At 42.1% G+C, this 26,374-nt stretch overlaps 1 protein-coding gene across 2 annotated transcripts in view; it reads right to left on the reverse strand.

Moving 5' to 3' along the window:
* The window catches only part of LOC107225267 (hormone receptor 4), a 117,634-nt gene extending 91,464 nt beyond the window's left edge, over positions 1 to 26,170 (reverse strand). The window contains exons 1-2 of one of the 2 annotated variants that reach the window (XM_046735398.1): positions 26,018 to 26,170; positions 23,439 to 24,552 (exon numbers count right to left, since the gene is read on the reverse strand). The gene's annotated coding sequence lies outside the window, so the exon portion shown is untranslated. Of the gene's footprint in view, positions 1 to 23,438 lie in introns of both variants that reach the window. The other variant, XM_046735397.1, reaches the window with a different exon arrangement.
* Positions 26,171 to 26,374: the final 204 nt, after the last annotated feature.

Below are 26,374 nucleotides of genomic sequence, written 5' to 3' on the forward strand. Positions count from 1 at the left end.
AGTTTTGAGCTGCGTCTGAATTGTGAATACTGTAGCAAAAGTTTTTTAATAGTGTAACTCAGCTGTACAGAGCCAAAGAGTAAAACGCCACATTGCGCATAATCTACATAATTGCACGAGGTAAATTTTGCCACGTTGATCGTTGCGGCATAAGTAGATAATCACGGTGCAGTTGGCGTGTAGGTACTGAAAAGTGGGTGTAAAAATTCCCCCACAATGGTATCGGCGGCGTTATCATACAGAGGTGCAATATAACGAGACACGAGTGAACGAAACAACCACGCCCTGGCATTAATCTTTGTCCTTGAGTAGCGACGAGTGGTGTAGATATTCGGAGCTTCTCTATTGACGAAAGCTCACACCGCTTACGTGCGCTCGTATTAGCGACCGTGAAATTAGGCCTGTGTCAGGGACGCCGTTGGGCTAAAAAAAACTTTGCCAACATTACGTAACCGCGCTAAAATTAATAGATCCGAAGACATGTGTGAAACTCCATCCCCACCCCAAGCTACTTCGGTGTTTGCCATAAAAAGCCAACGGCACCGGTGGGCAAATGTATGTATAAAATCCTTCCGATAAGATTACACATTCAGACAGATACGCACTAGATCCAGCTATTATGCATTTGTGTAAATGCAGTCTGAAAGTCTCGTGCGCGTGCAGCACGAGGATCGAGGAAAAAAAGAGCTCCTCTCCGTCGAGACGAATCCGAACCGAGATACGAACCAGCCTCATTTCCATGACCCCTCTAATTGTATTTATCGGCATCCTGTAACTTTGCTTACCTTACTTACACTCATACTCCACACAGTGAAAAGCTCACTTGCGAACAATTGTCAGCGATTGAATATTTTGTCGAAAGCAAGCGACGAGTATTGATTCGCGACAACTGAACGAATATCAATTACTCGATAATTTAATACCGACAACTATGCGTATAATCGCACTGAATAATTACCTGTACCGAATTGCCTTGCAATTCCAACAATATTATTAAAAACGTTATTCTAACGATATTTTCATCATCATTTCCTAGTCTCTATAATAAGAAACGAAACGTTTGCTCACAATCAGTGCACAACGACGGAGAGATCAAGTTCCGTACTGCCTACAAACCACAAGGAACACACGTAGTTTATATCTGTACAATAAGTAGAAGATTGCCGTTTTGTTATTTTTTTAACAACGATTATTCATCGGCGTGGAAAAAGCGCCCGTCCGCATCAGGCTATACATACCTACTCGATTTTTGAACGGAGGTCGATCGTTGTAGCATCTGGACCATTCTGCGATCCGATTGTACGTAATTGTTGTACGAATGCCACGTGCACGTGACGTAGGAGAGGCCGGCCGACCGAAAGCTCGGCGGTACTCCGACCGAGCCGGCGGCCAGAGGACGCCTGTCCGTTTCGTGACTCCTGCGGAGCCGCGTGCGCGTCGGTGGTGCGTAAGCACGCGCCCGCGCCGGCGTGGACGTATCTCGGGTATTTTGGTGCAGCGCTATACGCACCGCGTGGAGGTCAATGCCCGTCCTTACACCGGCCCAAGGAAGAAGAAGCCTACCGAGAGGGTGGCGAGTGGCGAGTGGCGTGGAGGGGAGTGGAGTGAAATGAGGGTGTGGAGGGGAACGAGGGGAAGGTGGGGAGGCGAACGGAGGGGTGGGGTGAAGCGAACCAGCGACGGGGTGTCGGAGGAGCGGAAGCGCCCGAACAGTACCGGAAAAAACCGAGAGGGGGCGCGCCCACTCGGTGGATACGGTAACCGATCGGAAGCTGCCTGCCCGCTGTGTTGTCCCTGTTGCCGGTGTCGCTGCTCTTACTGCCTCCGAATAGCTCTGTCTCACGAATGGACCGATAATTGGTGTGCGGATGCACAGACCTAGCGTAAATTACATACGCAGGTAGATGGATCATGGATGCCTATGTGCAGCGTGAGAAAAGGTAGAGCGTGCGCAGCGCCGCTATGCGCAAGCGCATTGTGAAAAGTGCAATCGTTAAAGAAATTCGAAATGATATGTTTTTCAAGGTGCGATGTCTCGTATACAACGACGATTCACGCATGTTTTTAATTATTCTAGATGCGGGGGTTGGTTACGGTTTTCGAATTTGGCAATTCGTTACTGCGGTCAATACAAAGGGTGTGAAATAATTTTGACTGCCTCGTGAATCTGCAACGCCCATTGGTTTACCTATGCGCATATGTATCGATCCACGATTCGTCGTCAAGGGGATTTATTATTTTTTTACTTTCTTGTTTATCAAGTTGAAGGGCGATAATTTCGAAAATGGTATAGGTAAAATAGTGGCTATTAGTTAACTTTAGCACGTATGGTAATACAAATCGACGATGAAACATTATTTTCGCACGCGCGCTTGACACATCCATTTATAGTCTAACGATAAGCATCGGGTATTTCTAGACTTCTTCGATAGATGGCATTATACTTCGGAAACTTAAATCTGATTTTTGCCATCAGCAATAGAAATCTTGGTAATGCAGATAGGATTGTTGATAGCGAGCGATTCTGGGAAAACTCGAAAAGGAGGGCTCGGGAAAATCAAAAATAAGTGAGAAAAATATTGCAATTATTGACGAAACTTGTTTCTTTTCGCTGAGCGAAAATTCCGCGACACCTATATTATTTTATATACTAATATGACATTTTTTTGATGGCGTATTGTTTGACTTGCAGACATACGACGCGAGTTTTGTAAAAGGAAAGTAATTTCATGGACACCCTGTGGGCGAGAGTATCAAGCAGTCCACGTTGTTTCATAATGAAATATATACGTCGTAATTATTTTAATCCACTTCAATCCACCACAGCATTAATATTTTTTTCAATATCGGTCTACCACAGTGATTATAATCACGCGGCTGCTTTGTTTTCACGCCACGTACAAAAAATACCACACTTGGTTATAAATAAATAACCTGTCGCGGTCAAGTACAGAAAAAGAGAGAAAAAAAAATGCTGCATTTCAGATTATTTCAGCAAGTTGCAGATTGACTAATCAATCACCTTTCACATTTTGAACTCAGATATTTCAGAATCGATATTTCCCTGTCTGTTGACAATGTTATATTCGTAACCTTTTATTGTTAGATGGATCCGAACGCGCGTGCAATAAACATTCACAGCGGTACGTGAATTTCAAAAGATGTACGAGATATATTTATTTGCAATATATTCAGAATTACAAATGCGCCAGAAACTTCGTCATGTCTATGTATAACGGACTAAAGGTGTCCGAGCCGCAGAGACGAGACGTAAAACAGTGACAGAGTCCTCAGAGACTGCTGGTCAGAACGAAGCTGCGGTAATAACTAAAGCAAACGCGATACGGTCATCGACGTTCAAATAAAACGGTCAAGTAGGCCTCGACAGAATTCTCGAGTATAAATATAGAATCAATTCATACACTTGGTGTCCGGTGGTCCTGAAAGTCCTTGAGGTCATAAAAATTCCCTTGAATTTTGCTTGTCCTTAAAAAGTCCTGGCAATATCCTTGAATTTTTCTTGTGTTCTGGAAATATTCTATTTTTAAGGTTTGCTGCGAATGATACATTTATTTGTATTCACTGAATACATGTTTTTAAAAAGTGGGTTCCCACCACGAATCGCGTTTCTCATTTTTCTCTACTAACACATTGTAGTAGAAATAACGTATATCTCGGCTTCGCGCCGATTATGTACAGTGGCCTCTGCGTTCGTGTATTTTTATTTTTGTTTTGTCTAATGTCCTAGAAATTTCTTTAAATTTGCTACGGATTTTCAACTGGACATCATTATACAATTAAATCATATTCATCCCTTCGCACGATTTCAACAACTTTTTTGATAATTGCACGTATATTACACCATTCGCAGAAATAATGAAACCCCATTTTTTTCTCACTATTTTCTGGTCAAAAACAGGCAAGATTTGAAAAATTCAGATAACTATGCCATCGTCCGGAAAATGAATGTTGATAAATGAATAAGGAAATAGTACTTTATGCAACAAGTGACAAAAACCAAGGAATGGTGATGAGTCTGTGCGCGAGCCAAAGACGAGTGCGGAGCTCGCACGCGAATCACCATTTTCTGACTTCGTCACTAATTGTATACAATATTTTTCATCGCGAATGCGTCTAAAACGAGTTTTGATGCCTGTAACACGTACCTGAAATGGCCTACAGCATCAGCTGTGTATCAGACTTATTGTTAGCCTCGTTCGGTTTGCTTCGAGTGCACATGTGTAGCGGCGCACGCGTGTTTGTACGATTCAAACAACGCAAAAACGTTGCAAGCGGCCATTTTAGGCATCTGTTACAGCCATCGGAAGTCGAATTTTTAACGTGTGCGTGGTAAGAAAATCTTGACGTCATAAAGAAGAGGTGCCTCTTCTCGATCAGCGTTCCTGTCGCGGTGTTGACCCTAATTTGTCACTTGGGATAAATATTACCCTAAAGATTTTTCAAACTCCTCGTAGAGTTCAGGGACAGACTTTCACATATTTATTTGTTCTAAATGAATTGTGTAAAAGAAATAAAAAATTTTCCGTCAAAAAAAAAAGGATTTTTTCGTTACCTTAACTTTGCCGATGTCTTACAGTATTTAAACAATCAATTTTGGTTGGGAAAACTGAGAGAGCTTTTTCTGCGTTCCCTAAACAATACCTAGATATTTGTTTGTGACCAATGAGGGTTAAAAAAGGGTTCGAGTCTGCGTTCGCACGATCGCAGGCGTTGGATGACGTAGGCTAGTAATGGGCAAAAGTAAATGCGCGGCTGGTGCGCGAGGCGGGGTAAAGAAACGGTGAAAGTTTATAGTTGAGGTCAATTCGTCGAAGGGACGTTGCGTTTCTGGCTTATGTTTCCTTCTCGAGAACCGGGAGTTATTATTGCGGCGACGCCCACCGACGCCCACAAACGACTCTAAGCGACGTCTCTCTATACACGGTAATGTTACCCCGGTTCATGAGCTTTTCTATTGCTGGGACTCGCGGAGCGCGCTACACCGTCGCCCGTTCACCACGCCGTCGGGAAACACCAAGGCGCAGGTCAGTAACTGGGTCATCTCGGCACGTTCTTGCTCCCACGAGGTGCATGCGTGACCATTCCCGCTGTACGTACGGCACATGCGGATATTTCTGCACCCCAGAGGATCGCCGAGGAAACATCATGCAAACAGAAGTGAGCTTCTCGTAGCCGGGAATTACTGAAAGTCAATCGACGGTCCACAAGCCGTTGGTGCATAGAAAATCATGATCCTTTTGTGAGGAAAATACTTGGAGTTGTGAGAAAAAATATGATCGCAAAATGCTTGACATGCAAAACCAATTTGATGACTGGTCGAAAATTATCATAACCTGAACGATTTTACACAGGAAATTACAGTGCGAGGATGCAAATTTCAACTACGATTTCACTTTCATTCGATCAAATTCCGAGAAATGATCGTATCGCTTGCGATACTTAGTGCGACGGATTTTGAAAACAGATTTCTCGTACAAATCAGGGTTATGAGCAGTATATGCGGAGTCAAATGAAAAGCGAACGATTTTTGTTTTTTTAATGCAAGGAAGCGATCCTTCCTCAAAACGGATTCCGTTTGAAAGGATCATGCCTTGCAAACGAATGAATGCATAACGATAACAGCAGTGCGGACGACAACAAAGTCGTGTCTGGTCGTCCACCAGGAAGCGAGATGTAAGGTAAGGTACCTTGGCTATATAGGTACCTACACGTAGGTATACCCCCACTTTCCCGCGAGTAGAATCGCTTGCCTCAATCCCTGCAGTCTCGTCGTCAACTAGACTAGACTTTCACTACTGACCCAGAGTTGCCATCTTCCTCCCTCGCCCCTTCTTTCCCTTTGGTGTAGACCGCAGGTTTGCAATAATTCCCGTCTGTGGGATCCGCGCTTGCGGGCACTTTATTCTCCGACATCCGCGTTCCGCGCTTGCGGCTCCACGGACGTCGACGAAGATCAGAAAAGGATGACTTCCGCGTCACGAGCTCTGTGATCCTAGGCTTGCCTGCCGCGGCACGATCTCGAGACAGAGAGAGAGAGAGAGAGAGAGAGAGAGAGAGAGAGAGAGAGAGAGAGAGAGAGAGAGAGAGAGAGAGAGAGAGAGAGAGAGAGAGAGAGAGAGAGAGAGAGAGAGAGACGGGTCATTACTTCGACACTGCAGCATCCTGCGGCGTCAAGTCCATAGATCATCTTCTTGTTGGATTTCTACGGCGGTTTTATACCTTCCGTTTCGCAATAGAATTGCTAATTTATTGTGACTCTATTTTCTCAATCTCTCGCAACACTTGAAACTTCGAAATTTCCCACCATGCAGCGATTGCGAACTAGACGATACTTTGAACAACTTGATCGCAAACCTTGTTATGCAAGTCTTTTCAAAAGCGAATACTCAATATTTCCGGTATTTACTTTGCAACATTTCAAAGCGATTTTCAATGTAGTTATCGTCAAATATACTCGGTTTTTCATAACATCAATTTAAGCTGTGTAGCTACCTCATGAATTTACGATGATAATGGTGATATGTTTTCGAGCAAACTGACCAATATTTTCTAAAATCAAAAGACTCGTACGGAATTAGGATAATTTTTAAGATTAGCAAGATTTTACTCTTTTACAATACAAATTGTGCTGTATCTAATACAAAGTGTATTAAAATTAGTCATCCTTCAGTTAGTTACTTGGTCATCTTGGTACCTATGCGTTAAGCAGTAAAGTTACCGTCCGCAATACAAGTAGGCATATAATTCTCGATCTGCATCCTCCTTCACCCTGCCGGGGGACCGTGCAGAAAATTTCTATGATTGTGTAAGCCGGCGACGATCGAGGAGATGAAGGAAAATGGTCTCTGATGGGGTGAACGAAGCAAAGTAAGCAGAGGGGGTGAAGTATAGTTAGAAGGGTCGAAGAATAGAACTTGGCAAATTTCCTGGGAACATCCGAGTTCCGGTGCCCCGTGTCGCGATTCGCGCCCACGCGTAACTTATTCCACTGCACATATGTATGTATCCTCCTCTTTACCTATTCATATACATAGAACGGGTTATAGGCGTGTTACATGTACATTACGCATACACCACGACGTACACTTACCGCGATACATGTGCGAAAATAACCATATATACGTACGTATACATGTGTGCGTTTGTCCGGGCGTACTTATGACAACCGTACCTAATGTTAAACGTCACACGTTATACACGCAACTAGGTTATACATATATATATATATATATATATATATATGGTATATACATGGTATGTATGCGTATGTATAGGTGTACACATGTTATCGCGTGTACAGAGAGGCGTATGTATGCAAGCTTTGCTACGACCCTACCGCGATCCGACGTATACGGCGCCTCCCGCCGTTCGCAACGACGCGACGCGGCATCGCAGGGTCAACGACTGGAGCACGAGGCACAGAGGCACGCTTCTTGTTGTAGCTGACGATGAGGCACGAACCGCGGCCTTCCTCCCCCCTTTCGCCCGACGTGTTGCGGGAGTTATGAACCGAAGGAAAAAACAAAGACAAGGAAAAAAGGAAAACAATGAATAGTTGAAATGCGAGAGACAGAGAGAGAGAGAGAGAGAGAGAGAGAGAGAGAGAAACAGAGGGAATAGAACTGACAATGAGAGCAAATGTGAGATTTTTTTTTTTTTAATTTAATTTTTTTTTTTTTTTCATCCACTGCACCGAGAACGGAGACAATATCGATGGAATTTGTGAGTATTCGGTAGGTTCGAGGTGCATGATGCGCTTCTGGAGTGAGTGGTAACCTAGAGTTGGGGAATGTTTGGAACGTTTCGAACGACGCGGGTGTGAAATGAGCGCGGGAAAACAATTGTTTCGGGGTATGTGAGCACGTTTCGGCGTTTACACGAGACGTATTAACCTCCTCTCTCTTATGGGAAATACGTAAGAATTGCATAATAAATAAAGGTAAGACACTCGTGGCATAGTCTGATGGCGTATCTTCTTTCGCTATTCGTGCGAACTTCAAATTCATGCAATCTGGGAGTAGCCTAATAATGTGTGGGTTGAAGAAAGAGTCAGTGAGTGAATCGGACGATTCGGTTTTTCGCTTTGTAGTAACCGACATACGTATGGTGTGAGCGTGTCGTTGGAGATAAAAAAGAATTGATAATAAAACTAATTCCGGTTCTTTCATGGTATAATTCAATGGGCAGAGTTACAGTCATAGCTTTACTCCATCAGAAATATTGAGGGAAAGTTGGATAGGAGGTAAAATTAAATTGACTGGAACAGCATAAACTTTCAATTCATTCTTCAATTGCAGCTACATATGACCGGGATGATTTAACAGCTACAGTATGTCACTTTCGAAAAATTTCCAAAAGCCTCCAGGAAAAGTTTCCTTGTTATTTGAAACACAGCATGCTGCAAATTGGAATGAATTTTGGAAGAATTGATTTTACAATTTTGTCATAGAGAATCCATAATTTGCACATTTTATAAAACCGACCCATATTTTCCGTATACGCGCGATCATTATGCTCGATCGAATCAAGGTAGAATATAAGATGTCGAAGTTCTTCTACATTTGGTTGAACATATAACCCAACCTCTGCACCCTCGGCTGCGGGGATAAAATCCTCGTTCAAATGGCTTCTTCTTTGGTGGAGGAAAGCAATGAAACGAGTGAAGGGCCAATGAGATATAAACAAAGTAAAATAGAAAGGAAAGACGGGCCGTAAACCGGCGGTGTGTTATACGCGATTGCGAAATGTGGCGTAAAAAATCATCAAAAGAAAATATCTCGATTCGCATTTAAATCCCGTGCGGCGCAATTTCTTTTAATTTACTCTTACGCTGAACTTACACCACAGGCGAAGTCCTGTGAGAATATACGAGTAATGACGATGACGACGACGACGATGATGATGACGATGATGATGATGATGATGACGGTGGATATAAAATTCAGGGACTGCACCGAAATGCTGTCAAATGAATTTCCGCTAACAGAAAGGTGTACCATATTTTAATTTTTTTCTTTCGTTTCACGTATTTTTTATCTTTCGTCTTTCCTACCTCCCCCCTCATTCATAGATCGTGGAAGCGTGTCCCTCGCGACGTTAACACAAATCAAGAACCAAACCAATGTCGCCGGTGATGCATTTGATATTTTTATCCAGCAGTCATCGCTCCCATGGCGTATTTTTATCTGTTAAGTGGATATGTAGTCCAACACATACGTGCGCTGCATCCCGAATGAGCGGGGCTGAATTATGCGGCACGTATGTTTGTAGTGCCCAGGGGAGTACAAAATCGCTTGCGTGGGCGTTGAATATCGGGAGAGACAAAGTCACCCGATACCGCATTTAGAAGGACTTGATCTCTCCATCGCGCATCGCCTCGCTACACTCTGCGGTACAGGTAAAAGTTTCAGGCGTTAGCTTCGAGGTGAAATCACAATAAACTATCAAATTTCAGGAGGAATCTCGTCGGTCGTCGAATGACGATCGAAATTCAAAATTGGTCAGCACAAAAATTTCCCATTTCATTAAAACGTTGCAGAAATTTCGAAAGTTTAGTGTGATCGAGACAACAAATGATCAAATTTCATTCCTGTCAAAAAAAAAAAAAAAAAAACCAGAATTCGAACCACTCTCTTTTCCGGCACGAATGATTCTACGGATTTGTAAGGATCGTCGAACAAATTATAACATCACAGCTGATCGCCGTGCGTAGAATAACGTCGTATTAACACGTGAGCGGTAAAATTTGACGAGAAAAAACGATAAACGATAAAAGCTCTCTCTGTAAATTGTACAATTATCGCGGATTCCATTCACCATCGGACAGCAGCGGCGGGTCAATTAGCGGAGAAGAGAACCACGAGAGATGCAGGGTCTTACTTAACGCTGCACGCTGCGCCGACGAATGCGCTTCCGCCTTACCGCCGCGTTCCCAATGCGAGTGCGAGAGTGCACGCAGGGCACAACAAAGCGTGTGCGAGTCGTAAAATATTCACCTACGCGGCACGCGTGTGCGGCATGTGCATATCGGCCTGCGTAATATATATATATATTACGCATATATATATATGCGTATGGCGTAGGCTATATATATATATATATATATATATATATATATATATATATATATATATATAGCCTACGCCATACGCATTCGGCGACACAAACGCAGAAGTCTGCACTCAGCGCACCCGGTGGTCAATGTCTCCCGAGGAATGAGTCACAGGTGGTCCAGAAAATACTTCACGCCCGTATTGCAGGAATGTTTATTTTTTAGCTTTTGCTCTATTATTGTAACCCTTTTCTTCGACGAGATCTTAGAGAATTTTCATGTCTCCATCGAAGTTGTAATTTTTTCACCGCGCTGCAGACGGAAATAATAATGAAGATTCTGATGAGATTGATGTCAGTGTAACGTTAGCGCGAAGATGCGTGATTCAAGAAAAATTGTTTTTCGCAACTTTAGAACTGTCTCGACTTTAGTTAACCGTAACGAAGCAGAACATTCTCGTATTTTGATAAACACTCAACTTTTTCAACATCGTTCTATAATTGCAAAGTGATGATTTTTTTTTCTCTCATGTTTCGATACGTCAACGTTACCAATTCCAACACCGGGAAGTCTGTTGGCATTATATTGATGAGAAATTAATACCCTTTTTAATTCAAATTGCGCAGAGATTTCCCCCTAAAACTTGTAAAAACTTCAAATGCATATTTCAACGAAAGTCGATGATACAAATGATATAAGACGAGAAATTTTTACATCGTTGAATCGTATACTTTACATCGTTTTGTTCATTTCATTTTACAAAAAATTCGTCATTACGAATTAATCAAATTCATCGTCAGCCTGCAACAGACTTTTAGAACTTCGTATACATGAAGCTTCGCATGATAAATAAAATAAATTTTCATTTCCTCGAAGCAAACTAATGAGAAACTTTCTCAGCACAATTATTCCTTTAATTTCCTCTCCTTCGCTGTACGCACCAAACCAAACAATTATCACAACGATGTTTCCTTCACCCCCAGGTTCTTCACCCTTTCCTCCGGATCACTCGACTGATCCGGTATACACCTTGCACACCTTCAACCGCTCGCGTAGCCGAATCCAACACCCCCTGACTTACCAGCTAGAGGTCAGACGGATATCGTAATCCTGCGTTCAATCGTTTTCCCATTCTGCAGACAATGTATCTTGGTCGTATACAGCGTACCTGTGTATAATCTACCTGTTACCCATTTCGCACAAACGTTCGTTACGCATAGAATGCATGTATTGAAACACTTTTACGATGTAAATACGCATTTTTGCACTTCGTACCGTGTACTAATACACATACACGGCATATACCTATACATATATACGGGGTGTCCAAGTCTAGCAGACAACTTTCTCTGGGAGGACGATGATCCCCGTTCCTCCCCCTTACTACCCCTTCTCCCACTTTCAACTCTCGCGACTAAAACTGTAATCTACGAACTGTAAATGGTAAACTGCACAGTAATTAGCACTGTGCAGTTGGCATAAACGTCACGTTTGTACCGTAGATAGAGATACTGCAGGTTTGTATGTCTAATGTACGTGCATAGATGCGGTGGTTTTATTGTACAAGTGTGTATATTCGTATATACAATATATTCGTAGGTATTACATGTTGTGCATACCATATAGCAAGACCATGTAAAAAAAATTCTTTAGATGTCCTAATCGAGATTTAGGTGTTGATATTTTCATTGGAAAGCTATATTTTCATATTGCTCAGCTAGCGTATGACGTCAGTATGTCGCAAACCAGTGGCATAAAGTTCCGAAGAAATAAGTATTTCGAAAATGAATCAAGACGGGTTTTAAGTGCTCTTTAGGACCTCATTAGGAGCCCTATTGAAAATCATCGTGGTCGACTTTTTTTTAAGAATTTTTTTTAAATTTTGTACATTGCTCTCCTGGCTTTGCATTTTGATTGTTGGAAAAATTTTAAATGATTTCGAAAAACGATGTAACTGATTTTTCTGTAGACGATATTGATGTAGTTGTTCGAATTTCGTGAAGGCAATTGGAGCTCATTATCAGTCGTAGGAAGTTACACCTATACATTTAACTCATACGTGATTAATAATTCACGCGTTATTTGAATCAGTAATCTGCAAAGTAAAATGTGTGCATATTCATTGTTGACAATGTTGAGAAACTCTTACGATTAGAGTTGATGATAAATTTTATCACACTCTACGGTTTACCGACTCTGCTTTGTCTTTTTTATATTTTCGTCAATCGTATTCAATCCGTTATCTAAACGATATTGTATTCCGTTTTTATTCTTTTATTCTTGCGGCTTGACATTATAAAGTAAACAAAAAAAAAATAAAACATCATGTAAAGTCTCACAGGTTTATGTGACGAGATATTGTCCATCTGTCTTGTACTCTTCGATAAGAAAACGATGAGAGTATAGCCGACCATTACAACGATGTGTAAATATACCTACACGGATGTCAGTGAACTGAATTGCGAAATGAAATAAAATCAAATCAGATAATTTACTATACGTAAATTTAGCGTGTCATTGGTGCCCGTCACGAGCACATAAGTGCCGATCACCGACAAGTCGTCCAACTGTCTTCGAATATAGCGATGCTCAATCAAGAGTCAAAACTTGCGGCATTCAGTCACTTCGAGAATAATTACTCATCGTCAGATGTATACGAGAATGGATCGAAAAAAACCAGCTAATAATTTTTCGGGCTTTCGGTAGAGAGAAAAAAATGTATAGAACAACACGATTAAAAAAAAAAAAAAACAAAAAACATTAAACGACTTTATTCGCGCATCAAAATCCACTTGAAGTTGAAAATTACTCATTTACCAAGTGCTGAAATGGAAGTGACGAAAAAATCTTGGGTATTTTTAGTTTCATACGCGTATATTTATGTATACATATATACATATAAATATATATATATATATACATGTTGGTACAAATATTAGCTGAGTGGAATCATTCGTTCGAAATACTCGATGATGCAGACATCAGAGGGATTATTGGCCGGCCGAAAAGCTTGGGACAATTTTTCACGCACTGATTTCGGATGATACTCGTTCGAGGCTTTGATTCGTTATTTACGATCAGTTATAGGACGACAACGAGTGGTGAAATCTACATTATCAATCTCGACACGTTACCGCGATGCCCACGGTTAACTGACCGCGAAAAACCGTCTCGCACAAATTAACTGCCATGACGTCAGTGTCAGCATAGCGACCGAAGACCTCCTACAAATATAAACAGGCGATTCATCTTTCGCGGAAGATATATGTCTCTTTATATAGAAGAATCAGGAAGCCGAGAAGGCTGACAAGATTTGCTAATACGTACCTATATTATGTACGTTCGGAGGCAATAAAAATTACCCGGGGAATAATAAAAAATGTGAGAGATTCTTTGCTGACGTTGCTGTCAGTCGTCCGTTCAATTGATTGATACGAGGTGATAAATTGATACAGGGTGTTCCGTTTCAATCATTCCACACTGTGGTATATACGAAGGTAATTAATTGTTACGAAAGAAACAAAAAAAACTGATACAATTATAGGCCATGTTACCTTTTAGAATTCTGCTGACTTAAAATAATCGAACCGGTATTGGTCATGATTCATTTTTATTTGTAGCAATGGGTATATTAGGTATCATATCGTGATTATTTATATGAGTTCATTATTCATTATACATGCGCAATTGAACGTTTCTCCGCATTGGCAATGAAAAATCAGGATTGAACCTGGTAGAATGTCTCAATTATATACCGGCCTAAAATAAAATTAAAAAAAAAAAACATATAAAAATAAAAAAAAAAAAATTTCCAATGCGTAAAAATAAAACTGACACAAAGATTGAATCTTTCCGAAGTACAACTGTTCTTGTGTAAATACACGTATGCGTAATACATATAGTGTAAACATAAAAATATATCGGAGAGCCAAGCTGTGAAAAAACAATTTATCTCGCTTGCGAAAGCGGCACTTAGATTATATATATACGGAACGTATTTGCAAACTATCAAATTTACCGTGCTACGGTGAGAAAAATATCGTACATTTTATAACGTTTATCCTTCCGTGTAACATTGTCACCTGAATTTGTCGCGAGGAGGGAGGAACGCGGGCGTCATTGGACAATGACAGTGGGCCTTGGTAGAGCTCGGTGATCGTGAGTAGGACAGGTTAGGCGTAACGTGAAGCAAGTGAGAGTGCTTTGGTTCGCCGAAGGCGGTATATACTTGGTGAACGCGCAGGTGCAACGGCCTCTGCGCCGATCTGCAGGAGGTGAAAGTCGCCTACGGTGCAGGAGGCGGTTTAACCGAGAGGTTCGCTCTTTCGTCCCGGGCAAGCCGAGTTACACAACGCGTTGCGACTTACGACTGACTGACTGACTGACTGCTCACGATATACGGGACGTTGCGGACCGCTATCTTCCTCCTTGCTGCTACTCCCGGTACCGCTAACCAAACCTCTGCCACACACGCTTCGGAATAGACTCACTTTCGATACACCCGAGACGCTCGCTTTTACACCAGACTCAATTTCCCTACGAAAGGACAGGATTCAAAGTCTCCAGAAGTCGCAAGGTCGCGTCCGACTCGCTACGTCGGAAATTTACGGGGATCAAGGGGAAGAAAATCATGTGCTGGGGTAGGAAAGTGGAACGGCCACGCGATAAGAGGGTCGAAATGTTGATTTTGTACGATCGATGGAACGAATAATAATGTATAAGCTAATCAAAAGCTGCAAGAATCGTCATTATTCTAACCACCGCCCAAAATTACGTCCAAGCTGCTAACTCCTCGCTCCAATTTGCGGACTCTTAATTTACGGCTGAAAATTCTACAGTGGAATTGTAATTGATTTGTTTTGTCGTGTCGAAAGAAATACGTTTTCAATTTCGCAATTGCAAATTCATTCGATTAGCGGCTCATGGATATCCTGATAGTTGGCGCAATTTCAGAACCTTTTAATCGTGTACGGATTTGTGAATGAGTGGCGTTATACTCTGTACAATGCAAGGTAAAAGAAGGAATTCAGGCTCAATTATCGAATTGCTTTTTTCGAACGCTGATTTTCAATTATATTTTAATAGACGAAGAGATGAAAAAGAGATTCTCTCAAATGCAGGTATTGAAAGTTCTGTAGCCCCTAAAAACTTTTGAATTCGAATGTGTCATGAAAACGCGAAACGCAGATTGAACTTTCCGTACAACAAAGCCGCAATTTTCGTGGCTAAAAACAACAAAAAAACGTGGGTATCGAGTGAGCTGAGCGAAATATCGTTGAATATAAATAGGAGTTTTGAAACGTTCCAAGAATTTGATAAATGAATAAAATAAATATTTTCCAATCCTCAAAGACCGCGTTAAATATAAATTTATACACACGTGTACAGTAATGTATGAAAGAAGATGATAGTTAATTTTTTTCTCTCAAACTGCAAGGCGATTCAAAACAGATAGATAAGACGTTAAACCTATACAGCCACGTTTCGGGTATTGAATATTTGAATATTCATAGTATCTACATCTAGTGATTCAAGTCGTCAGTAAAGCAATTAATGCCACGTATTTCCTTCGAATTCAACACGTCGAGAAATTACACGACAAGTAGCAGCGAGGCAGCAGTCGTCCGTATCTACGAGAGTCGTAATGAAAGTCGATCGTGGCTCCCTCGCCGTACTCGCCCGGCACTTACCAAGTGGAGGGAAGGGGAGGAAAAAAAGAAATTAAAAATAAAATAAAAAAAAGGCCCCCCGAGATTTGACGGTAAGCCGGTCGGTCCCAAGGTCATCGGGATGACGGGTGACGCGTGAAATAATAAAATGGTCGTGATCTCCGGTATTTTACGTATTAAAAGACACTTCTCTCGCATTGTCGGTTCAATTTGCTCCGCCCCGCCACCTCGACGACCCCACTTCGAATGGGCCCGATGAATTTGACCTTCTCGTTCCTGCGGTGCACCTTTCTATAATCGAGAGTGAAAGAAAGTAAGCGCGTGTCTGTGGTGAACGTAGCCGACCGGACGACCGTAGACCGGCAAGAGCAACAGAAACGTGAACGCGGTAACGAGAAAGCGAGTAGCGAGCATAGCGCAGAAGGAGTGAAGAGAGCAGAGTAACGGTCAATCGAAAGTCCTACCGCAACTGGAATGGTCGTCGCGTAAAGGGATAAACACGCGCTTTCCGCAACCCGATTCGCACTGGCAACGACGGGGACATCTTTTGCCATGGTATTAATTTTGTTTTATTTTTTCTTTTATTTCTACGAAAAAAATTGACCCGAGTATAAAGTGTCGTATGTGGAAAAGCCTGTCGCGTGCGGAAAGTCGTGCAGGCCACAACTGTAGACAATTTGGATCATTTTTACGGATCAACGCTGCCCGATTGATATGTGTCAGCAATCTTCTGCCATCACATACAAACAACCGACCGCTCGAAAACTTTTGGAAATGGATTTTCATAGTTGCGATACTGTCAAATAAATTCATCAACTTTCTTATGACCATAGGACATAGGACATAGGTATAATATATATATATATACGATATTGCTAATGTAAAAATTATTTTCACGTCCCATGATTGCTTCGAATTTTGCAGTTAATTATAATATAGAAATATATGAAATATATTTTTATGAAAGAGTTTTGTACTTCAGATGACTCCAACGTAACATTGAGGTTATTTTTGACTCTCCGATATCAAAGTGAGGTGTTTTTGTTTTTATTCTTTTATTTTATTATTTTCTTCGTCAAGTTTCATTGCGCATAAAACGAGCGTAAACCGTGTCAAGCCATAAAGTGCCAAATGTGACGGCTAATCGTGAGCCGTGGCACAAGAGTGTATGCACATCTGCAGTCGACGAGTTTATGATGCTTTTAATTATTTATAGAATATATTAAACAGTTTCAGGAAGTGGTGAGTTCATTCGATGCGAGATACAGAATCTAGCTGATTCGATACGTTCGCGCTGCAACGTTACATGTAGCGAATCGCCGGAATTGCGACGTTGCAAAGCGAAATCAGTCGCGTAAATTTTTTTCCGCTGAGAAACCTGCAACATCTATACGAAAAGCCTTAGACTACACACGGCGAAATATCCGTGTGCGAATAGAGCGATGATGACAGCACGGCGTAATCGGAAGTAAAAAATTATCCCGCATGCATAACGCATGAATCTTTTGCGCTGCTGAAAAATTCATACCACCACGCTAGTTCCGAGTATTAAAACTTATGTGCGAACTGTGGGAAGACAGATCGGCCCAACGAGAATATCGCTATGCGAGACGGTATACGACTACATATGTGTATATCTATAGGTATACATGTAACCCAGTTCGGAGCAATTAAATATTCTACATATAAAATTATACAGTGTATAATAATAAGACAGAAAATTTATAGTACGCCTACGATATTTCTTACGAGTCGAGAAAAAAACTTGCACGAATTTCCATGTACGATAAGTTGACACTTTTAAACATGATCTGTGCAAACTTACGACACGCGAGCGCGAAATCAACTTTTAACCGTGATCTTGGATCGAAGTTATGTTACGTCGAAAGATGACGAGAAACTCTTGGTCTTATGGATACGAAGACGACCGACCGTGTACCGGGGAGATATCAAATCGAACTTGTGGCTTGAGCACGAAGAAAAAGAAGCATTGAAACGCGTAATTGCTAATGCTTCAGATAAGTCCGCGGAGGTCATTGACTATATAAATTGCCAACGATTGCGTCTTTCTCCACGCTTTCTCGATATTCCGAATTACGTGTGCAACACAAGCTGCGGATCGTTTACTGCTTGCCTCACTCTAACGTTTGCCTAAACCTAGAAATCGCCTCTCAGGTATATATTTGGAATTCCATTATTACTTTGCTCTGCTTAGTCTGGACATTCTTAATGGAAACAAACGCGAAATAGTCGATCCGGGTGCATGGTTTTATTCGCAGTGCATGACGAATGAGCCGGATGAATCTTTTCACGAGACGAATCGCGATCGAATAATTATGTTGCGAATTTTCTGACGGTGAAACGTAACCTGGTCTGACGTGAAAATTTATATCGCGTAGTTGCAAGTGAAGTGTGAAAATTACATAATCCTGATGTTCGTAAAAACTTAGGTGTAGGCAACTGAATGGAACATTAAGGCCTTGACCAAATTCCTGCAAGAATACCCCCACGATAAGAAGCTAATATTAACATTCCCGACGTTTATTCAGTCTGATCGGTATAAACGTCTAGCGATAAATTTGGTTCATTCAAAACTGCACATTCAACGTCAGTTATCACAGCGTCAACCTTAAACCCGGGGATTCAAGTAATCCCAAATGCGTCCTTTATCAAGTTTACCGACTGCCCGAAATAATGATTGAATCTTCAGAATTTCGTGGGTTACACACGAGGTTGAATTAACTCAAAACATCAACCCCTGCTTATCGATCGCCGCTGCGGCGGACTCGTCGGCAAATTAAGGTCAGAAGGTTCAAACGGAGGGGTATTTCCACGGCAGGAACGTGGCGTGATTTCAGCGTGGGGTTTTTTTGTTCTTTCATTTTTTACATCCATTTCTGTGTCGTCGCGAATCCCAATTACCTATCAGGTGATTCCATCCACCGATTACGCGTAACTCTGTATCTTCTCATTTTGCGCAAATTATACTTTTCCATGGCTATCAAAAATATGCTAATTAAAATAACCTCGGTGGTTGAAATCGTATTACAGGACTGTTTTAGACTGCGATTATCTAAAAACAACCGGCCAATAACTCTGCAAGAAGTCTCATTATCATACATTTCTGCAAAAGGTGTGACAAAAAGTTTTTCCTACTATCTTAACCAACAGATCATACCGTATAACGGGCTACAAAAATCAGCCGAGTAAATAAGCAAGGAACCGCCAGTGAGACGGTACAACAGGTACCCGTTTCAGAACATAGTTTCATATCATCCACCCCGCGAGTGTGAATATGGGCCGCAGGAACAAGGAACGGAACGATACCGCGATAGCCGGGTGGAATTTCGGCGTTGCGCCGGCAGCAGGCCGGGAAAACGCGTCGCTTCGGGAGGATCGGCAGGGAACAAACCGGGGAACGCCGGTTAGCCGGTAGAGCCCGAAGCGATTGCGGGTGGCGGCGCAGCGAGGCTCGGGCGTCCCGGTGTCATTGCCTCGCGGCTCAGGGCGGGCAGTGACTCCATCACTGACCTAGTGCCGAGCGGAGCCGAGCGCCGGCGGAATCACCCGAAGGGGCGGGCGTCGACCCGAACGCCTCGCCGGCCTCCACCGGCGCAACGCGCTAGCGGTCACCGACGCACACATTCATTCAGCCAGGCACCGATCTATCTATCGCACTACACGGGACAGCCGCCGATGGCTCATCGGGCCGCGCTCGTGCCGCGAAAAGAGGTTCGGTACTGATTTTTTCTATCTCTCTCTATCTATTTCTCTCTTTCTTTCCATCTTTCTTTATTTTCTCACAGCAGAGGAACGCAACGCAACAGCAATGGACCCCGTTCGCAGACGTGGACTGCGCGTTGGAGGAAGTTTGTCGTCTTATTTCTCGTGGGCTGGAGTAATGCGAAAATTGTTGTATTGGAAAAAAGAAAATTTTATTGATTAGAAACGTGGTTTTATGGTTCGAAAGAAGACTGGCACTTTTTTTTACGCTGATATTCGCGGTTATTTCGCGATACGCATTCGTTGCGATTCGTGCAATTTTGTTGTTTCTTCTTCTTCTTCGTTTTTTTTTTTTTTTTTTTTTTTTTTAAATCATGCACCACTACCGTGTTTTTTAGCAACGAATGATTCATTGCTAACATAGACTGTTCTTGAAAACCGACCGAGCGTTAAATCGACTTTGCTCGTTAACGAATATTTACCGCGCGTGCAAAAATTGGGGATAACTTCTGGCGCGATTGGATTCAAGTTTTCTTTTCTTTTCGCTTCTTTTCAACCCGAGCTACGCATCGCCTATAACCAGTGCCAACGAGGTGCCGCTACTGCTGATACTTTCGCTTTTTCCTAACAGAGTAACAGCCTCTGGACATGGGATGAAGGGTAAGGAGATATGTGAAAGAAAGGCTTATGCTCGTCGTTTCGCCGGTCGTTAGATCGCGTTTCAAATTTTGGCAATATTGGCTTGAATATGCGCTGCAAAATGTCGCGTCGCGCATGGTGCACCGTCTGTGCTTACGTCGCCTCGAAGGCTTGGTGCAGGTTTCGAACAACCATCGTCAACACTAGAAGCTACAACCGAAGCGTCAAAGGAATCAAATTTAGTTTTGAACCCCGCAGACTCTCGCGCATCCCGTCTATAACCGTACTGCAGATGTTAGCTGCCTCTACTTCCGGTATTGCGAACGCAACGCTCCGCGATCCAAACATCTCTGCAACATGGTGAACCGACGACGAGGGTATCGAACCTTGACTTGCCGTTTTTGGCTCTTGTTTTTCCAACGAGGAGACAGATGGAGCTCGCAATTTTTGGTCACCTAATTATATTATTATATTTATTCGGTCCGCTGCATTTCTACGATGTTAGACTGATATTCTGTGTATACAGGAATGATTGTGCACAATTGAGAGAAAATCTGAATATAATAAAAACAGTCGATTTACATTACCTCAAATTTGTAAGGTCAAACTACATTTGAACAACAATTAATATTCAATCACTTCATCGCAGAGGTAGGTACACAATAATTGAATATTTACTTAACATTTTTCATTAATTATAATTTCTAATGGTCGTCAATCTTGGAACGATCAGAGCCAGATATTACGATTTTCGATTAAATTTTCACTTCACGAAAAGAAAAAGATGACTTCTATAAATCAGGCGTCACTTTTGAATAGATGTCGATCGGTTTCGATTGAAGCCGACTGTTTAAAAATGTAGAGTACAATTTTCCTCTAGGTATTTCGATTAGAGATTCTCGAGGGTAAAAGTGGCGGCGGGTGTTTTTCCAGCGTGAAACGTTCACGGCTTCGCGGTCGCAAACGTCTTCCGTCCGGATGACGCGATATCCATTAGTGTTGGATATTTTTGTGGGATGGATCGAAGAACAACAATATACCTACGTCCTGGTATACTCTCGACCCGACTCGCTGATTGACAGCGTTGACGTTACCGGTTACAATAATAACGCGTAAGTACAACGGCCGCGAATCCGAGCGTGGCAGAGTCCGGAATTCCGCAATTGGGAATAAAGGCTTACGAGAAATGGGATGGAGTGAAAAATCAAAACTTATCCTGAACTTTCGAGGTGTGCAGACGTCAAAAACAACAATCAGTACACGATTAGCAGATTTTCCTAAACGATTAATTCTTTTTTCGCTGGCATAAAACCGTTAGCCAAATTACATACGGTATCCCTTGACCGAGGTTCACGCTGCTTGGACTAAAAAACGAACCGACGTATTTCCCGCGGCGCGGACACCGATAATAACTTTGTACTTTCGTTCTGTGTTGCTGCTACTGCATGTGTGTGACTGACTTTAGCAACCGCGTGTTTGCAAACCTCGCTATTCGAGTCGATCAAGAGCGTAAATCTCACTTTTTACACCAATGTGTGTGCAAAGAACGAACGCGCATATATCGGGAGAATTGGCGTCAGGAAAACACCTGCGTTATATACAGTACGATATATACGCAAATTTATTGTTTTCCAATCGCACTATCAACACCCCTTGAATTGATACTCGACTGCGACGCAATTACAGTTAACCTACAGTTGATCGAGAGTACAAGTTATACAACTTCATGAAATAGGTGCAATTGTGATTTTCGCCTCCGACACGACTTTATACCAGAATTGGAGTACCGTAAAAGTTTGCATACAACCATTTATCATCATTGGATAAAGTAACGAAATGTGATGCAGTTGAAAACGTACAGATTTTATGCGTAAAGTTATATGTACGTAAAAACTAAAGACTAAGACCATTTTATGAATATTGTTTATCAACAACAATCATACGGGGCAGTGAATATTGTGCACGTGAGTATAAAATTCGCACGACGGAACTGTCGTTCTTTCATACTGCGCAGGGAGATATTATCACCGGAAATTGAATCAGCGATGAATGATGAATCAATGACGAATCGAAAGTCTTTCGCGTTAAGAAACAATAAGGGAAAATTTGCAGAAAAAGAAGACAAAAAGTAAAATTTCAGCCGTCTGAGAACTCATGTACCGTTGTAAAGTTATTAAACGCTATATTTGTGAATGATAAATAGCATTTGCATACCTTATTATATGCACAAGCGATACCTACGTATAATTCCTTCAGAAACGTGATTATATCGCAACATCTACCCGGGCACCAGAGGCCCTTTGAGGTATATTCCTGGACGATGAACCTGAACGAACGGTGGAAGTGCAGGGAACCCGCGGAGAGATAAAGACGACAATCTCGTCGATACGATTAAATATTTGCAACTGATATCTCGCCGATTCTCGGATCGAAAGAACCACCGTCGTAGTCGAACGTTTATAACACACGTTACGAACACCGACAGAGCGTAAAATCGTCTGGGTTCTTGAGAATGTACATAATTAGAGCGATCAGTTTTTACGGTTGATGAGATAAAGACGAAAAGGCTTCGACAAGGCGTCTGAAATTCCGCTGCTAAGTCTACGCCGGCATATTTCGTAACTTTATGCAGCTGCGCGGTCGGTGTACCAATACGACGACAAAGTGGCTGACGGTGGTTGCGAAGTTGCGCAACCGCGTTTCAATTCTCTTCGTACAAGCGGGTCTACCGATATTATTTTTAGCATTCACTGGATATTTCGTTACGCATGTCAGTTACTCATACTCTACAATGTCACACGTGTGACGCGAGCCTACGGTTATAGGTGTAGGGACGATATTTAACACACCCGGTACATGTATGATATATATATGTATATAAATACATATACAATATATATGTATGTTATATCCACTCGTTCGGCCAAGACTTTCCGACGATCGATGTTTAGTTATGAAATTTTCAAAAGTATAAACGCGAACACCTGTGATTAGCAGCAGGGGAAGAAAAGTCTCCTGAGTTTTGAGAAGGAGAAAACACGGACAGATATTCGCTTTTATCGAACTTACGACAAGGCCAAATTATATCGATCATCCAACGAGAAACGGTAGCAAATATTTTTCGACCCCCGAATTAAAACGATGCAAAACATTTTTATGCGACAAAATGTTGAATTTTCTATCAACCCCAAAGTAATTTTAGTAAAATTGATATTCATTTATTTATGAATGTAAGCAATCGGTAATTTAGTTAGTATGTATCAATTATATTAGGGTTATAAGAAATATGTGAAAATATAGTAGGTATAATAATACGAAAGCACGTTGAGACTTACATTTTTGGTTCTTCGTTAAACTGACATCGATGAAAACACCGTCACGATAGAGAATAATAAATCTTCCTTGTTGCTGTAGATAACTCACAGAAAAAAATTGAAGAAAAATAATCTCCAAAAAATTCACAAAACTATCCTCTCGTTCGTTAAACTTATCGATCACATACTTCACAAAACAATAAAATTATATACATATATATATATATATATATATGTATGAAACACAGTACATTTCCTTGTATTAAATATTTGCAGTCTTCGTCGTGTGCAGTTTACAGCGGGGCCGGGTTCGAAAAGGACAAAGGGGCGGGGACGTATTCAGGTCGGATACGAACAAGGAGAGATGAAGAACGATGTGAGGCAAATGCGTCGAAGCCACGTGAAATTTCAAGAAAACTAGCAAGAGGTAAAGTAAAAAGAAAAAAGCGAAAATATTAGGCGAATCGAGAAACGTTACGAACGAAAAACGATCAAGGATCGATGCTATCGCTTTGCAACGACGCGTGATGTCCGAGTGACCGATCGGGGCGAAGGGGTGGTCTTGGGACCTTCCCACAGGCACGACGATGACGATGACGATGATCGCGATGATGATGCCGAGGGTGGTGGTGGTGGTGGCACGACGACCAGGCAAGGACAAAGAAAAAGGTATAGAATGGGGCGAAAGGGACAGTGCGAGGTGGATTCGGTCCCGCGTGTAAGTTCCTCACGTCACAACGGTGCTCCGCAGTCACGAGGAGGCAGAAGGTTCGCCGCCAGCGTCGTCCGGATCGCGACAATAGTCATAGTTTCACTTTTAAACCGGTGCCAGACCGCGTTCCACTCTCTCGAGCCGGCTTGGTGGACCGTTCCCGGTCCCGTTAGACCTAGGCCGAGTCCCGCGGGTCCCGCTCTCCGGCCAGCTTTCCGTTTTGAGCGTTCCGCGCGGCGTTACCGCATCGGTAACATAGTTACCCTCCTCCGCGGGGACACGTGCGATTTCCCCAGCGCGGCGTGGAGGATGGATTGGTCGAAGGTGGTGCAGACTCCGACTGCAAGCTTCCGCGAGCTCGAAAGCCCGAGATTCCTTGTTCGAAATATTTTTATACCCCGTGTTCCGCCGATCCCGTGATTACTGTACGAGTGGATGCAAAATTGTTCGTGTCAACGATCGATTCGTCGAATAAATATATAAATATTTATACAGGTTTCTTTGATGATGGTATTGCGGGTGAATATTGTTTCTCTTTTCAACACATACACGCACACACGCAGATGTCCGCCACTCGGGAATAAAATCACCTACCCTATTCTCGACCAGAGAGGACAAGGGATGGACGCCCTACGAGCACGTCGATCTCCCGCCCTAACGGTAAAACAGCACAACTGCGGACACTATTCCGTCCATCTACGCGTGTATATTATATGTACGCTTCGTCTGTCTCGCAAGCGGTCAATCGCTCGATCCTGCCGATTGTTTGCAGATTTGTATTCAATCTAACGGTCGGTAATTTATAGAGAAACGACAGAAGCGATCGCGGAGAGGTGTGATATAAGAAAACGGTCGAGAAGAAAGGGGTAAAAAGATCGAGGCGTTGCAGCGGAAAATTGGCGTAACGACGCGTGAAGCACATACGAGTGTTAACGTCTAGGCCTTGCGTAACAAGTAGCGTAAATGGAAAAATACGCTTGTGCCTCAACTGTGACGTATCTGTGACGTGTAAAATAAACACGGAAAGAAAAAAATAGACGAGAACTAGAACATTTCTTTTTTTTTTTTTTTTTCACCCAGACAAGACATACGCCGTTCTGTCATCAACCGCGCCCGGTGTAATATCCCGCGAAAAACGAACGCGACGTCAGAGTTTAGATATGCGAGTGTGGGGCCAATTAAAAGTACCGATGTACCGTGGTAACGTGAAATTAATATTGTCAGTTGATACTAAAAAGTTCGAAAGAGGTGCGAGGAAAAAGAAACGCGACAAAATAATCGGCAGATAACGATTGTAATTCGTCTGTCATTGATATATCTGCGAGTGATATATATATATATATATATATATATATATATGTATGTATATATATGTGTGTGTTTGTGTCGAGTGTGAGTTTGCGCGTGTGCGTCGTCGTATTTGACGTATCGGAAAGTGTCACCTAGGCGAATATTCACTCCTGTGTAAATTTCGACCGGCTTCGTAATAATTTCATCGACGATAACAAAATTTGAAAGTAATCTTTTCCCGTTTATCAAATCTTGGTGCAATAATTTTCGTCGATCGCGTCCGCGAATAATTATATTATATTTGATGTACGGATATGCGAAAACATGGATGGCATAAGGGGGCGGCGGCGGATCGGATCACGAATTATGTGTGTACTTGAATTCAGCATTTTAAAAATGTGTTTGTACGTAGGGTCACCGCGATTATAATGAGTATATGTCGACCAGTAGACCCGTATCTCGGTCGATCATTTGACGACGAACAACTACGAGGACGATTGTTCGAACGGAGACGATTGATAATCGATCGCGTTGCCCCGAAGGTGTATTTTATTTTTCCACCAATCAAAATTTTTCACTTCTTCATCGTATACGTTACATGCAATTTTAGTATTGTCATTTATATTGTATACACATATCTGTATAATGTGTGCATTTTAAATTTTGCTATATTCATAGTTGACGTTCGGTTCACAGCATGGAATACCCTCCAAATAAAAACACAACCAAAAAAGAAGAATTTATCACCGACGACCACACGACTAAGGTGGCATCGACGTCGAACGTCAGTGCTCAACGACACCAACGTAGCCAATGCCGTGGAAGATCCCTGGCCAAATCACACTACTTTTCAATCGTTCCGAACTTTTCCGACACACTGTGCATGTATAATACATATGTGCGTACGTATGTCGATACATGTATGCGTACAATTCATGATGTACAATATACTATT

Source organism: Neodiprion lecontei, chromosome 3, assembly GCF_021901455.1.
Source record: "Neodiprion lecontei isolate iyNeoLeco1 chromosome 3, iyNeoLeco1.1, whole genome shotgun sequence".
NCBI lineage: Eukaryota > Metazoa > Arthropoda > Insecta > Hymenoptera > Diprionidae > Neodiprion > Neodiprion lecontei.